Here is a 14256-nt window from a genome sequence, read left to right as displayed (position 1 = left end):
CTAAGCAAATTTTCCACATGTTTTTCATAGTCAACTGCCTTGATGTTCTCAAAGTGAAGATAAATTTATACACTTCCATGTAGTGCCATTTTCATTGTTCTACCATACTTTGTCAAGAAGTTACGAGGCATCATAATTATTAGACATCTCCCTCCCTTGTAGCCAAATATTCTTGCCTGTGTATAAATCTTTATTATGAAATATCTTGAAAACTTTAGCCAACCAGCACCTTTATCACCTGTTTTCTAATTCATCTAATCAAAATATGTAAAATTAACACATTTTATCTTGGAGGTTGATAATTTCCCAAAATTTGTAGATCAGTGTAGCAGCAAAATGTTGCAGGGAACTAATTCTTTATTGCCTGCTAGAGATTACATGGATTTTTGCAGCCTAAATCTGATAGCTGTATTACCTGATATAATAAAACTATCAAATTTTAAGAGTTTTGCTTTACTTAAATTTTTCTCAGTATTATTCTCAGTAGGCTTTACTTTTTCAACAATTATTTTGCTACTTTATTGTTTATCACTCTTTCAGCATTTGATTTTTACTGACTTCTTTTACTTGGTAATATTCAAAATAATCAGATCTAATTTATAAGTGTTTATAGAAAGAAATCTTATCAGATTTTTGTGAAGAAAAGGCTCTTTGATAATATTTTGTTCAAAGACCCCATACATAACTTGCAACTGAAAATACAGGTAGTGCTAGCCTTACAAGAGGTTTAGTGAACATTTAAAGTTACAACAGCACTGAAAATAATGACTTATGACCATTTTTTACACTTATGACCATTGCAGCATCCCCATGGTCACATGATTTACATTCGGATGCTTGACAACTAATTTATATTTACGATGGTTGCCGTGTTCAGGAGTCATTTTGTGACCTTCTGACAAGGAAAGTCAATGGAGAGCCTATAATTCCCTTAACAACCATGTTACTAATTTAACAACTGCAGTGATTCACTTAACAAATGTGGCAAGAAAAGTCATAAAATGGGACAAATTCACTTAACAAAATTTTCATTTAGCAACATAAATTTTGGGCTCAACTGTGGTCATAAATTGAGAACTGCCTGTATTTAGAATTTACTTTCATCCTACTTTTATCATTCAATAAGGCTTTCATATTAGGGACGTGGTGGCTCAGTGGCTAAGATAGTGAGTTTGTCGATCCGAAAGGTCGGCAGTTGGTGGTTTGAATCCCTAGTGCCGCATAACAGAGTGTGCTCCCATTCCCTATCCCAGCTTCTGCCAACCTAGCAGTACGAAAGTACTTAAAAATGCAAGTAGAAAAATAGGAACCTCCTTGGTGGAAAGGTAACAGCGCTCCATGCGCCTTCAGTGTTTAGTGATGCCAGCCACATGACCACAGACAATGCTGGCACTTCGGCTTTGAAATGGAGATGAACTAGAGTCGGGAGCGACTAGCACATATGTGTGAAGAGGACATTTACCATTACCTTTAAAGCTTTCATAATTTGCAAAAATGATATGCCTAATAGCAGCTACATATGTGCTTAGATATATATTTTGTACCATGTAAATTTTAACTCCTTGGGTTTCCTTCTAAATATTTACAGTTCAGCGTTTACAAAGTTCATAGTATAGCTAAATATGTTTAATTTTTAGAATTAGTCTCCTGAATCCTAGATAACAAAATTATCAGCTGTATTTATTTCAATTCATTCTGTTAAATGTAGTTATCACATCTGAAATGGTACACCCTGCCATGCCCTTCCTTTTTACATTAAACAAAACACAATCCCCATATTTTCCCAAGGAAAATTCTCAGTGGAAAGAACAGCACAGCCCCTTTAATTCCATTGCTTTGATTCATACAGGATGTAAAAAAAAATCCTAGACATTCAATCACCCTTCCCCCCCCCCCAAAGTGCATAGAAATTATGGGATTTTACTTCAGTTTAGTTAACTGCTGATTATAGTCATTCAGAAAACTGAGAAACTAAGAACATTTTGATTTTTGAAAGAAAGAAATACCATTTAGGCATAATAGATTTGCTGTTGCATTAGTTTTTGAAACATAGTATGAATATAGTACATTAATATAATATATAGTACATTTTCATTGCTGCTAATATTAGATCTCTTTTAAGGAAATGGAACCTGTGTTTCTGTACTGTGAAGAGAATCCACGGAAGTCAAGGGGTACTAAACAAAATAAAAAATGTTGGCTGCATACAAGAGATTAATACCCAGCTTGTTTTAATGTGTATTTTTCAGACTAATTTCATAGTGTGGAAAACCGGGGCTCAATCTTCCCGGTTTGGCCATAGGCCTTCTCCGGGGGCCGATTTCATGAGATGGAGAGTGAAGACACCACACAGGATTCCTCGGGATGAAGCCGTGCCCAGAGTTGCCTCTGGGGACCTCTTTTATTGGTAAACAAGGAAGGGCGGAGTAAAGGGTACATACATAGGTTTAACACTACCATATTTGGTCATACTTCCTGTAATAGGTTTAACACTACCATATTTGGTCATACTTCCTGTAATAGGTTTAACACTACCATATTTGGTCATACTTCCTGTACAAGCATTCTATTGGTTCCTGGTGTCATATTTACATTGGCTGCTCATCCTGGCATTGTGGTGATGAGATCCTTTTGTCTCCTTTGTTTTTCCTCCTAACGTGGTTCAGCCTCCTTCCAGAGGCCTACACGTAGTGGAAAATTACCAGAGATAGTTCTTCTGAGCACATGTTTTTTGTTTAGCCCTTAATGGTGGATCAGATACTACTGCAACACATAGTCTTCAATATTTCAAAATCTCATCTGTAAGAACTGATGAGGACCAAATGTTAGCAAAAAAATTAGAGTTTAGGACACCCTTCTGCTGCCCTCTAGTGGTTGTCCAGTTTTAGGTAGGCATATCAGGTAGTTTTTTTTTTTTCTTTTCCATCCTTTCCATTCTTTGGAAATAAATCATGCAAAATTCTAGAATTTCTCTAGAAAAATAAATGTCAAGATTATATTTCACTGTGCCTGAAAATCATGATTTGTTGGTTTAAAAGCATTTTAGTTTTTTAAACAAGCCAGAATCTGTGATTGACTTATTTGACAAAGAAACTACATTATATATAACATAATTCAAGAATCATACCAAATAAAATTAGGTATTCCTACTTTTAAGTCAGCCCTAAAAGGAAGATTAGATCAAGAAACAGCTGGGTAAGCCTAAAACTACTTTTATTAGAATAACTATAGTAACAGAAATCTGAAATGCACTTTCTGTCCTCCCCTTTTTATCTTTGTGTGAACTAGAAAACACCTCCCTTAAGAGTTTCTGTAAGTATCTCTCTTTTATGACTGATTGATTAAAAAAAATAAGTTTTTCTCTGTATGCCATGTAACTCTTTAAAAAAATAACTAAACTGCTACAAGCCTACAAACTTTTTACCTTGGTAAAAAGTTACTTATTTGAATCAAAAGCATGAAGAAAAAGTAACAATGCATCTTGTAGGCTGATGTTTCTCAATTGGGCAACATTAAGATTATATGGATTTCAACTCCCAGAATTCCTCAATCAGCATGCTGGGAATTGAAGTCCACATATCTTAAAGTTGCTAAGTTTGAGAAACACTAACATAGACTTTTCTTACCAGAATCCTTACCCAGATGAATAATCTCTTATCTAGAAAATTGCACTATGGCATAAGAAGTAGCATCTGTTGATAAGAGCTCCTTCAGTAGAGTGGAGTGGAGTGGAATGGAATGGAATGGAATGGAATGGAATGGAAAGGAACGGAACGGAACGGAACAGAACAGAACAGAACATACTTTATTGGCCAAGACTAATTGGGCACACAAGGAATTTGTCTTTGGTGTATATGCTCTCATCCTTGACTAGCTTTTTAATTTCTATTTCTTACTATTTTACTGTATTCTCTTTTACTCTCCTGCTAGAAAGCTGTATTTTTATCATTTTTACTGAAGACTGGTATTTTAAATCATTTCTTCCATGAAGAAAAGGAAGAAGAGGCAGCATTCATATTCTGAATCTCAGAACTTACTCAAGCCTACTGATGAATAGATCAGTTGACAGATTTCTAAAAGCTGAAAAGTTACTTGCAAAATTAACCATCTTTCACCTACATTTCATTAAACCTCTTAAATAGATGTGATTCCCTGCAATGGAAATCTCAGATAGAGAGCTCCCACGTTTTATATTTTTCTGCCTCTATCCTTGAAAAAGCTTTCCCTTTTCAGTTCACATGCAGTCATTTGCCCAGCTGCTCCAAGGCTTACGCAACAAAGGAATGAGGCTTAAAAAACAAATGTCACTGATTTCATAACCAAACAATGCCTAGTGGTGGCACAAATAGTATTGCCAATTTTTGAACTCCTAACTACTGTTAACAACATGGACACACTAAAAAAGGCTTTTATTTAGATTAAACACAGCCATCTGAATACTAATATTCAACTAAAACAAAATCATGCAAAGGCAACTGTGATTTTTAATGTTGATAATGGTGGTGAAAGGGTGGATTCTAATTTTGAATCTAGAAAGAGAGTGAGGAATATGTTAGGAGGTCAAAGCCTACATCCATAGGAGCATGCAAAGCAAGTGCTCCACCCAGGAAATACTGTACTGTATTTTGGATTTTGCAAATCCAAAATAACTATTAGTTTGTCGACTGATCTGACTTTGTTGAAAATCACATGAATATGAGTAAGTAAAATGTGGATCCAGAAATGCAGCAATTCTCTCCCTCAGCCAGGTTCTCCACTGCAAAAGGCAATTGGTTGATTTGGAAAAGACTGAATGGCTCTCATGCAGGAGACACTCTAAATGTACCCTTCTTTCTGTCAAACATCTTACTATCGCCAGCATGCTGTTTAAAATGAAGGCTCCTTTTTTTTAAACACAAATTTGAACGCTTCCCATTACAGGCTTTTCCCACAGGGGGGGTCAGTCCCTTAATACTTCATTTTGGAAATAGGAGTTCTTCTACTTTAAGATTTAGTGGAGGTAACACAAAAGTTAATAACTCCAAGGATATTCTATCAACATTGTCCTTGAACAGAGATAGCATTAATAAACCACCTGGATGTCACACAGCAAGTCAGTTTTCTGAAGAATAAAAGTTAGTAAATCCAAGGTTGTTCTATCACCATTGTCCTTGAGCAGAGATAGCCAAATAAGCCACCTGGATCTCCCACAGCAAGTCAGTTTTAATAGAATAACAGAATTGGAAAAATCTTTGGAGGTCTTCTAGTCCAACCCCTGCTCTGGCAGCAGACTATACCATTCTGGACAAAGGACTGGACAATCTCTTCTTGAAAACCTCCAGTTATGAAGTTTTTTTGAAGAGTCCTTCAGGACCAATTTGACTAACTCATTCAGTATTCTATCAGATACTGAACAAGTGAGTCTTATAAAAGTAGGTATTACAAAAATGTTAGCTAAACTAAAGGAACTTTTAGAAACAATCTCTAGTAAATCTGGTCATCTCCACTGTCCAAGAAAACAATGCCTACTTTGAGAAAGCATCCCTATTTCATGGAATATAACAACAAAGCATCCTTGGGAATAATTCCCATCTTATTTCCTCTGCTCCCTGATAAAATACCACACAATATAGAAAACGTAAGTAAAAGAAATAAAATAGAGATTGATAAATAAAAATAAATAAAATAAATAAAACCAGATGATTAGGGGATTGGAGGCTAAAACATATGAAGAACAGTTTCAGGAACTGGGCATGGCTAGTCTAGTGAAGAGAAGAACCAGGGTAGACATGATAGCAGTGTTCCAGTATTTGAGGGGCTGCCACAGAGAGAAGGGGGGTCAAGCTATTTTCCAAGGCACCCAAAGGTCAGACAAGGAATTATGGATGGAAACTGATCAAGGAGAGATTCAACCTAGGAATAAAAAGAAATTTTCTGTCAGTGAGAGCAATCAACCAATGGAACAGCTTGCCTTCGGAAGTTGTGGGAGTTTAATCACTGGAGGCTTTCAAGAAGAGAGTTTCCTTCTTGGGCATGGGATTGGACTAGATGACCTACAAGATCCATTCCAACTCCATTAATCTGAATAAATAAAAGGAAGCAAGATGTTGAAGCAGATCATGTTGAGCTACTAACTTGAAATACAACTGAATTATAAGGAAGCCATCTAAGCTCAATGCTTTAAAAAATAGATACAAGTTCCAAATCAACAATTAGGCCACAGCTGATCATAGCATTTCAAAATGGTCTAAGGAGAGAATTTGAGGCATAAAAGTCATCATTCTCTAGAGGTAAGCTATCCCTCCTAGACATTGACACTATTCTGAATTTGGGTGAGCAATTCTCACCCAAATTGCTGCTCACCTCTAAACACATAGTTGCTTATACAACATCAAGGCAGTGGTGAAGATAAACAAATTTCAAAAAAGTATGGGGTTGTTGTTGTTATTTTGACACTGAAGGACCATCAAATGACTGTAAAATTCATGTATTCACTATTATTAAGCACAAGAGTTCTATCCAGTTATTGTCTTAGAATTTTGCTGTCTGGAATAATAGAGTAACAGATGAAACCTGGTGGAATTCCTCTCTAATTTTGATTCCATAGCACTTAAAGAAGCCTTATTGACTACACACAAAGGAAAGATTTATTTACCAGGCTTTAGATTCTGGACTATTCCTGCAAGAAAATAGAAAACTAATAAAAGATGGGCATCAGAAGGACCGACTACACTTGCCAACAGAGCTGGGAATGGTAAGCACAGCAATTAGTCCTTGGAGATGCTCTTCCCATTATTTACCTCTCCATTTATAAATTATCTGAAACAGTTCTATAGAACATATATATACCACCACACACTTCTCCACCTTTCCCCCCTAATATTTGGTGAATCTAGAAAAGATAGTGTTAAAGATAAATTCAAATTACTCTACTAAAGCTATTGTAACAGAAACCAGATTTATTATACAGTCTTCCCATCATATGTATTTCATACAGAGGGAGATAGCCCATTAATAACTCATCTTGGAAATAAGAGTGCTTTTACTTCAAAGTTTATTTGTAGAAATGTAAAAGTTGATAAGTCCAAGGATGATCTATCACCACTGCCCTTGAGCAGACTTTGCCTCAATAAGCCACCTGTACCTCCCACAGCAAGTCAGTTTTCTGAAGAACCCTTTGAGATAAACACAATTAACTCATTCAGCACCTTCTCAGATACTGGGTATTATAAAAACGTTTGACAATCTGAGGGAATTATTAGCAGCAACATATGAAGCTGCTAAACCTATAGTAGAGCTGCTCACCCGAGTGATAAAAAAACAATGCCTATTTTGAGAAAATCCCCGATATCAATGTGGAGTTTGGGCATGAAAGAGAACAACAAAATGTCCTGGTGGAGGTGCTCTCTAATTTTGATTTCATAGCACCCCAATAGGCCTGATAGACTACAGAGGAGAGAAAGATTCATTTAGGTCCTGGACTATTCTACAAGGAAATATAACACTAAAAGGTGGATTGACTGCACTTCCCAAGACCAGAGCTGAGTCTCATCTTGTCTGGTATCAGACATGCAGAAACTATAAAGTGGAAAATTATTAATTTAAATTTAAAAGACTAAAAACTTTAATAAAACATGTAATAAAAACTGTATTTATATAGTTTTAGTCCAATAGCACACTGATACTAGCGATATTCCCGACCAGAAAGTCATTCTGTGTGTATATCATTCCCAACAACAGTGGGATTCACTTACCTTCCCTACCGGTTTGCAAATGTGTGTGAGAGAGGGAGAGCGCTCACTTTGTTCGCATGTACCATGTCTGCACATGTGCACTGCCTACTGAGCATGTGCAATGCTTGTGCATTATGTCAGGGCAGATGGGCAGAGCCTGCAGCTGCCGTTACCAGTTTGCCTAAACTGGAAAGAACTGGCTGAATACCACCTCTGGTTCCCAAGATGCACTGTAAAAGAGGATAGTTTGAATAGTACCACATCCATAGTAAATACCCTTGTGTTCTGGGAGAAACCATTTTTTCTTGTGATCTTTAGTTCTACCAAACCAGAACTCTGTCTATTTAAACATCTCAAAACTGTTCACGCCTCCTCCAAACTTCCAGACAACTCTATTCAAATATGAAGATGTTAGATATTAGCATATACTGCTGTAAGTCTCCACTCAGGTCCACCACTAGGGCGGGAACAAGGGGTTGTTCTGATTGGACGGGAGGTGTACCGATCCCTATAAAAGGGGAACTATTAGACCCCAAGCCAAGCTGGATCACTACTACTACTAAATAAAGAGCTGTTGTTGTCACTATCGTCTGGAGTCTGTTCTCTCGTTGCCCGAATCTAACATTGGCGACGAAGGTGGGATCGAGAGACAGATAGGACGAAGAAGCTACCTCCAAAATCTACGGATCCGATCCAGCCCCGGAATTCGGCGGAAGTTCCGGCAGCCATCTCAGTGCGGCAAATTCAAACGCAGACAAGATGTCGATGCATGCTCCTCCAACTCCATACGACCCAATCGCCGAGCATTGGGAATCCTACATGCTGAGATTTGAGTGTTTCCTCGAGGCAAACGATCTCACGGGAGTACCGGACTCCCGGAAAAAGAATATGTTCCTGAGCTACTGCGGTTGAGAGGTTTTTGAAACGGCCAGAGATCTCTCAGAGTCAACCCCCATCCAGGTGGTAACATGGACAGCGCTGCAACAGACGTTGCAAACACATTACGCGCCAAAACCTTCCCGCCACGTTTGCCGCCAAGGATTCAACACGAGGAACCAGAAGGCGGGAGAATCCATCAACCAGTACGTTGCAGCGCTTCGGAAAGCAGCCACGCATTGCGGGTTCAGGGATCTGGACGAGCAAATCCTGGATCGCCTGATATGCGGGTTAAAAGACATTTCGTTACAAAAACGATTGTTAGCTAAACCCAACCTAAGCCTGCAAATCGCGCTAGACGAGGCTAGAGCTTCTGAATCAGCGGACAAATCTTCCGAAACAATACAACGGGGATACAGCGCGATCCAGCCGGGAGCCAGACAAGCCAAAGTGCACTATGAGGCCACCGATCAAGAGGCCGAGGACAGCGAATTCGAAGACAGCCTTCGCATGAGGAGCAGTCACACAAGACCGGCGGGAAAACCCGAATTCCATTTTCCACCATGCGCAAGCTGCGGAGGGAACCACCCCCAGTCTACCTGCCATTTCAAAAACGTTGTTTGCTCACATTGCGACAAACTTGGGCACATCGCACGAGTGTGCCGGAGCGAAGTCCCTGCCACACAATGGCAGCCTCCTATGTACCGCAGACAGAAGCCCAACCCAGGGGCTTGGCGGAAAAACAAAGGGCGCCCAGAGAGAGAACCGAGGGAGTCAGCCGAGAGAGAATATCCCCAAAGAGCTGAAAGGGCGTATTCACAGAGAGCCGAGAGAGAGTATTCCCAGGAAACTGAGAGAGAGTATCCCCAGAGAGAACCCATGAGAACCTATCTCACAACGATAGGTCAGGTCCGCACAAAGCGGCCTAAAAAGCTGAAACTCACTGTCCTCCTGGAGGACTCCCCTTGCGAGCTGGAAGTCGACACGGGATCATCACTGACGATCATCTCGTGGTCAGCCATGAAAAGAGCAATTCCAAGCCTTAAGAAGCGCCAACTGCAAACACCAGACATCCTGCTACGAGACTACCAGAGGAAAAGGGTCCCCATCGTGGGTCAAGGCACATTTCGGGTCCAGTTCAAAGACATCATTTATTTATTTATTTATTTATTTATTTATTTATTTATTTATTTATTTATTATTAGCGTTTATATACCGCCCCCTCTCCCGAAAGGGACTCATAGCCCAGCTGCCCGTGACCGTCGCCAGCGCACCATTACAGAGCCTCCTGGGACTGGATTGGTTTGAAGCCCTGGGGCTAGAAGTCACCGGAATCAACGCCGTGGAGAACAGCAGCGCTGAGCAGATTTTTAAGGAGTTCGAGGATGTGTTCAGCCCTGGCCTTGGTAAGTATGTGGGAAAGCCAATATCATTCAATCTAGATCCAAAGGTGGCGCCAATCCGACTCAAACCTAGAAGAGTGCCCTTTGCACTCCGTCCCAAGATTGACAAAGAAATCGATAAGCTCGTAGAGCAAGGGATCCTTGAACCGGTGGATCACGCGTGCTGGGAAACCCCCATCGTGACCCCAGTTAAATCAGATGGGTCAGTCCGCATCTGCGCGGACTATAAATGCACAATTAATGTCGCCCTACAACAAAGCGCATATTCTGTGCCCGTGGTACAACACCTATTGCACTCGGGGCCAGGAAAAATATTTGCAAAGTTAGACATGGCACAAGCGTATCAGCAGCTGCCTGTGGATAGCGCCACGGCAGAGGCCCAAACTATAGTGACGCACAGGGGTGCTTTTAAATGCAACCGGTTACAATTCGGCGTAAGCATCGCTCCAGGTCTGTTCCAAAGCATCATGGAACAGCTTTTGCAGGGCATACCAGGAGTCGTCCCATATTTTGACGACATCTTGGTGTCGGCTGCAAATGAGGAGCAATTATTAAAACGTGTTAGAACCGTTTTGGCCAAAATCAGAGAAAAGGGTCTCCGCCTAAAAAAGGAAAAATGCCAAATTAATGTGCCGAGCGTAGAATTCCTGGGGTATAGAATCGATGGACTGGGTATACACCCAACATCGAAGAAAATTAAGGCGATCCAGGATGCCCCCACACCACGAAATGAGACCGAGTTGCAGGTATTCCTCAGACTTCTTAACTTCTACAGCGTTTTTCTAAGACAGAAAGCTACCGTCGCTGAGCCGTTACACCGACTCCTAGCCAAGAACGCAAAATGGACGTTCCGAGGCGGCCGCAGTCAAGCGTCTACTTACGACCGACTCGCTACTCATCCAATACAGCCAAACTCTTCCACTGGTATTGACCTGCGATACATGACCTTTCGGCGTCGGCGCAGTACTCAGCCACAGAATGCCAAACGGAAACGAAGCACCCATAGCGTTCTACTCAAGGACTTTATCATCGGCTGAACGAAACTACAGCCAAATGGACAGGGAAGCGTTAGCCGCTGTGGCTGGAGTCAAACGTTTCCACGAGTATCTCTACGGCCGCGATTTCGAACTCATCACAGACCACAAACCATTGCTGGGTCTTTTGGCGGGAAACCGCCCCACACTGGTCTCACTCTCCCCGTGCATGACCAGGTGGACTGTTTTCCTGGCTGCGTATTCCTACAAGTTGATACATCGACCGGGTTCCCGAATCTAACAGAAGATGTTTAACTTAAAGTTTCCATCTTTTTACTCCATCTTTTTGAGGTGTAATAACAATCTCTTTGACACTATCTAAAAAAGTCTTCCTTGATTTCAATCATTTTCTAGGCGGTAATTGGCCCAAAATGGGTATGCTGGATCATGTAACACGCTTTCTAATACATGGTGGGCCTATTCCTGCCAAGATATACAGTTTGTCAAGTGGGGTGGGGTGCAGACATTCAGTAATATTGCAACACTTATCACTAAGCATCCTATCCACCTGTGTAGTGTGTATGGGCAGGCATACTCTTCCCTAACTAGCACAATGCAAGGGAGGCTGATTGTAGAGTAATAAAGTGGGCACCCCAGTAGTTCCAGTCATATTTCTGAGGAGATAATTAAGTGTGGAGATCTAGGTGGCAATAGCAATATAGCACATAGACTTATATACCACTTCATAGTGCTTTACAGCCCTCTCTAAGCAGTTTACAGAGTTAGCATATTGCCCCCCAACAATCTGGATCCTCATTTTACCCATCTCAGAAGGATGGAAGGCTTTTTTTTTTTTTGACAAAATTTTTTATTGGTTTTTCAACATTTATAGGGAAAAGGGTAAATGGACAGGTATACAAATTATGGCAGTTGCAAAGTGTGACAGGCGCCCCTCTCTCCATACTCATAGCATACATTTATATATAATGCATTGGTATATAATTGATTACAATCAGCATATTAGTTCTGTTACTAAATTCAATCAAATTAGACATTACAATATAAAATCCAGATATAATTCCATTATCACTTTCGGTCAGTTTATAATAATATGATTTTCTTGTTTATTTTTGTGATCTGAGTCTTCTTGCTATTGCCCCATCTCCCTCCACTGGCAGAGCTCTGGCCCCTCCCGTGTCCTGCGTGTCCGCTGTAGTGTCTCGTGTTTTTTCTAGGAGTGTTCTGTTTTTTTCCATAAAGGCCTGCGCCTCTATGGGTGAATTGATTCTAATTCTTGTCTCCTCCCAGAATATCAGCATACCTTCAGGCATCAACCATCTAAACCACACCCCTTTCTGGTATAATTTATTCGCTAATTGCGAATAATTCTTCCTTTTTTCTCTAATCTTCTTAGGGATCTGCTTCAGAATGGTTATCTCCATATCATGGTATGTCAATGCTTGCCCCCTTTGTACACCCAGAATTTCATCTCTTGTGCTTTTTCTAAGAAATTTAATGTGAACCTCCCTGGGTACATTGTGAGTTCTAGCATAAGCTGAGTTCACTCTATAAACCAGGTCTATATCCCACCCCATCTGTTGTTTTTCTTTATGTGTGTAGTCAGCCAGGATGTTTATCATGATGTCCCTTATGTTTTCCCCATCTTCTTCTATAACATTTTGAAATCTAAGGTAATAGGACATTCTCTCAAATTCTATTTTCATCTGTTGGATGTCAAGATCTTTGTTCCCTTTCTGCACAGCTTCTACCCCCCCCCTCACCTCCTCCACCCCCCCCTTCCACAAGATTCAGTCTTTGTGAGTTCTTATATATTTGGGCTTGATTTTCTTTAATTTCATCTTTCATTTCCCTTAGCTGTTTCTTGATTTCCTCCTGGCCCTGTAAAATTTGTTGAAGCATTTGTTGAAAGTCCATCTCTGTAGTCTTATGTTGCATCAGTTCTGTTATCTTTGACTGTGTGGCTGGACTGGATGTTGCGGATGTTGGAGCAGAAGTGGCAAAGCCAGGTTTTCCAGGAGGGGGTCTTTTGGATGCCATCCTTTATAACGTTAGAAGTTCAGTCCAAATATGAAGTAAACAGTTAGAAAAGAAGGGTAGCCAGGTGAATCCGGGAGCAGAAGAACCAGGCAGAAGAGAGTCTCTCCAATAAGTCTGGCAATAGATAGAAAATTTCCCCTAGAAGGTTTAAAAAATACCAATCCACAAGAGATTCCTCTGGGAGACACGGAGACAAAGACCGGAAGCCTGAATTTTAAAGGTGGAGTCAGGTTTCAGAGTTCATAAAGACAACGGAAGTGTGCCATCTTGCCCTGCCAGTTTTGGGCACAGAGGCATAACAAAGTTTTAAAAAGTTCCAAAAGTCCTCAAATCATTGTAATATGTAGGATTAAATTGAAAAGAAAATCATCTCAGCCTAAGTGAGGCTTCATTCGTTGGCTCTCCCCCCTCCTCCTTCCCCGGGGGCTGAGAGCAAAATTGTTCCTCGCCGCTTGTCCAAGGGGGGGGAAGAACCCCCCTCCCTCCAGCCGCACCTCCAAAATGCTCCGAAAGTTATTTTAAAGTTTTAAAAGGCTGAGTAAATCTTCATGCAGAATAAGGGATGAAGAGAGAAGCAACCTCACCGCACTGCAGCTGCTTCCTTCAATTGTTGCATTCTCCAGTCGGCTTATAGCGAGGCGCGAGGCGTAGGAACGTGAAGCGCCCTCCGAGCTTGCTCCCCAGTGCCTTGGGCGCGCAAGAGACCTCCCGCCGGCCGCCGCCGCTGCAGGAGTCCTCCGCGATGCCGCCCCTCCGGCAGGACCCCTCTGCGGGGTGTCCTGTGCCCCCCAAGGAGTGGGGAAGCCCACCGGGGAGCCGGAGTGGGCAAAGAGCTGCCCGTCGCCGCCGCCGGCGGAACCGGAACTCAGAAGGATGGAAGGCTTGAGTTAACGTTGAGCCTGGTGGGATTCGATCTGCCAAGCTGCTGGCAGCTGGTGATCAGCAGAAATAGCCTGCAGAACTGCACTCTAACCATTGTGCCACCCTGGCAAGGCAGGAGTTTTCTCCTCCAAGAAAGAGTAAACATCTGATCCAGGTGACCAACCTAGATTGGAATTTGAAACATTATCCTGGGACACCTACATTTGTCTTCATTCTTGTGTAAAATCATCGTCTATGGTAGAATACTCTAATCTGAAACCAGCTTGTTCCTTCAGTAAAATCCCACCCCCTTTAACAACTCTTCTATTTTGCTGAAAATACGTTTTGCATGCATTTTAGCCAAAATTCCAA

The 14256-nt window shown here is 41.1% G+C and overlaps 1 protein-coding gene across 1 annotated transcript in view; it reads right to left on the bottom strand.

Moving 5' to 3' along the window:
- Positions 1-14256, bottom strand: part of CUBN (cubilin) — a gene marked incomplete at its 3' end in the record, with an annotated part of 191788 nt that overhangs the window by 77611 nt on the left and 99921 nt on the right.

Source organism: Natrix helvetica, assembly GCF_964273705.1.
Source record: "Natrix helvetica genome assembly, chromosome: Z".
Lineage (NCBI taxonomy): Eukaryota > Metazoa > Chordata > Lepidosauria > Squamata > Natricidae > Natrix > Natrix helvetica.
The sequence above is the reverse complement of the archived record's forward strand: the minus strand, read 5'-3'. Positions and strand labels throughout refer to the sequence as shown.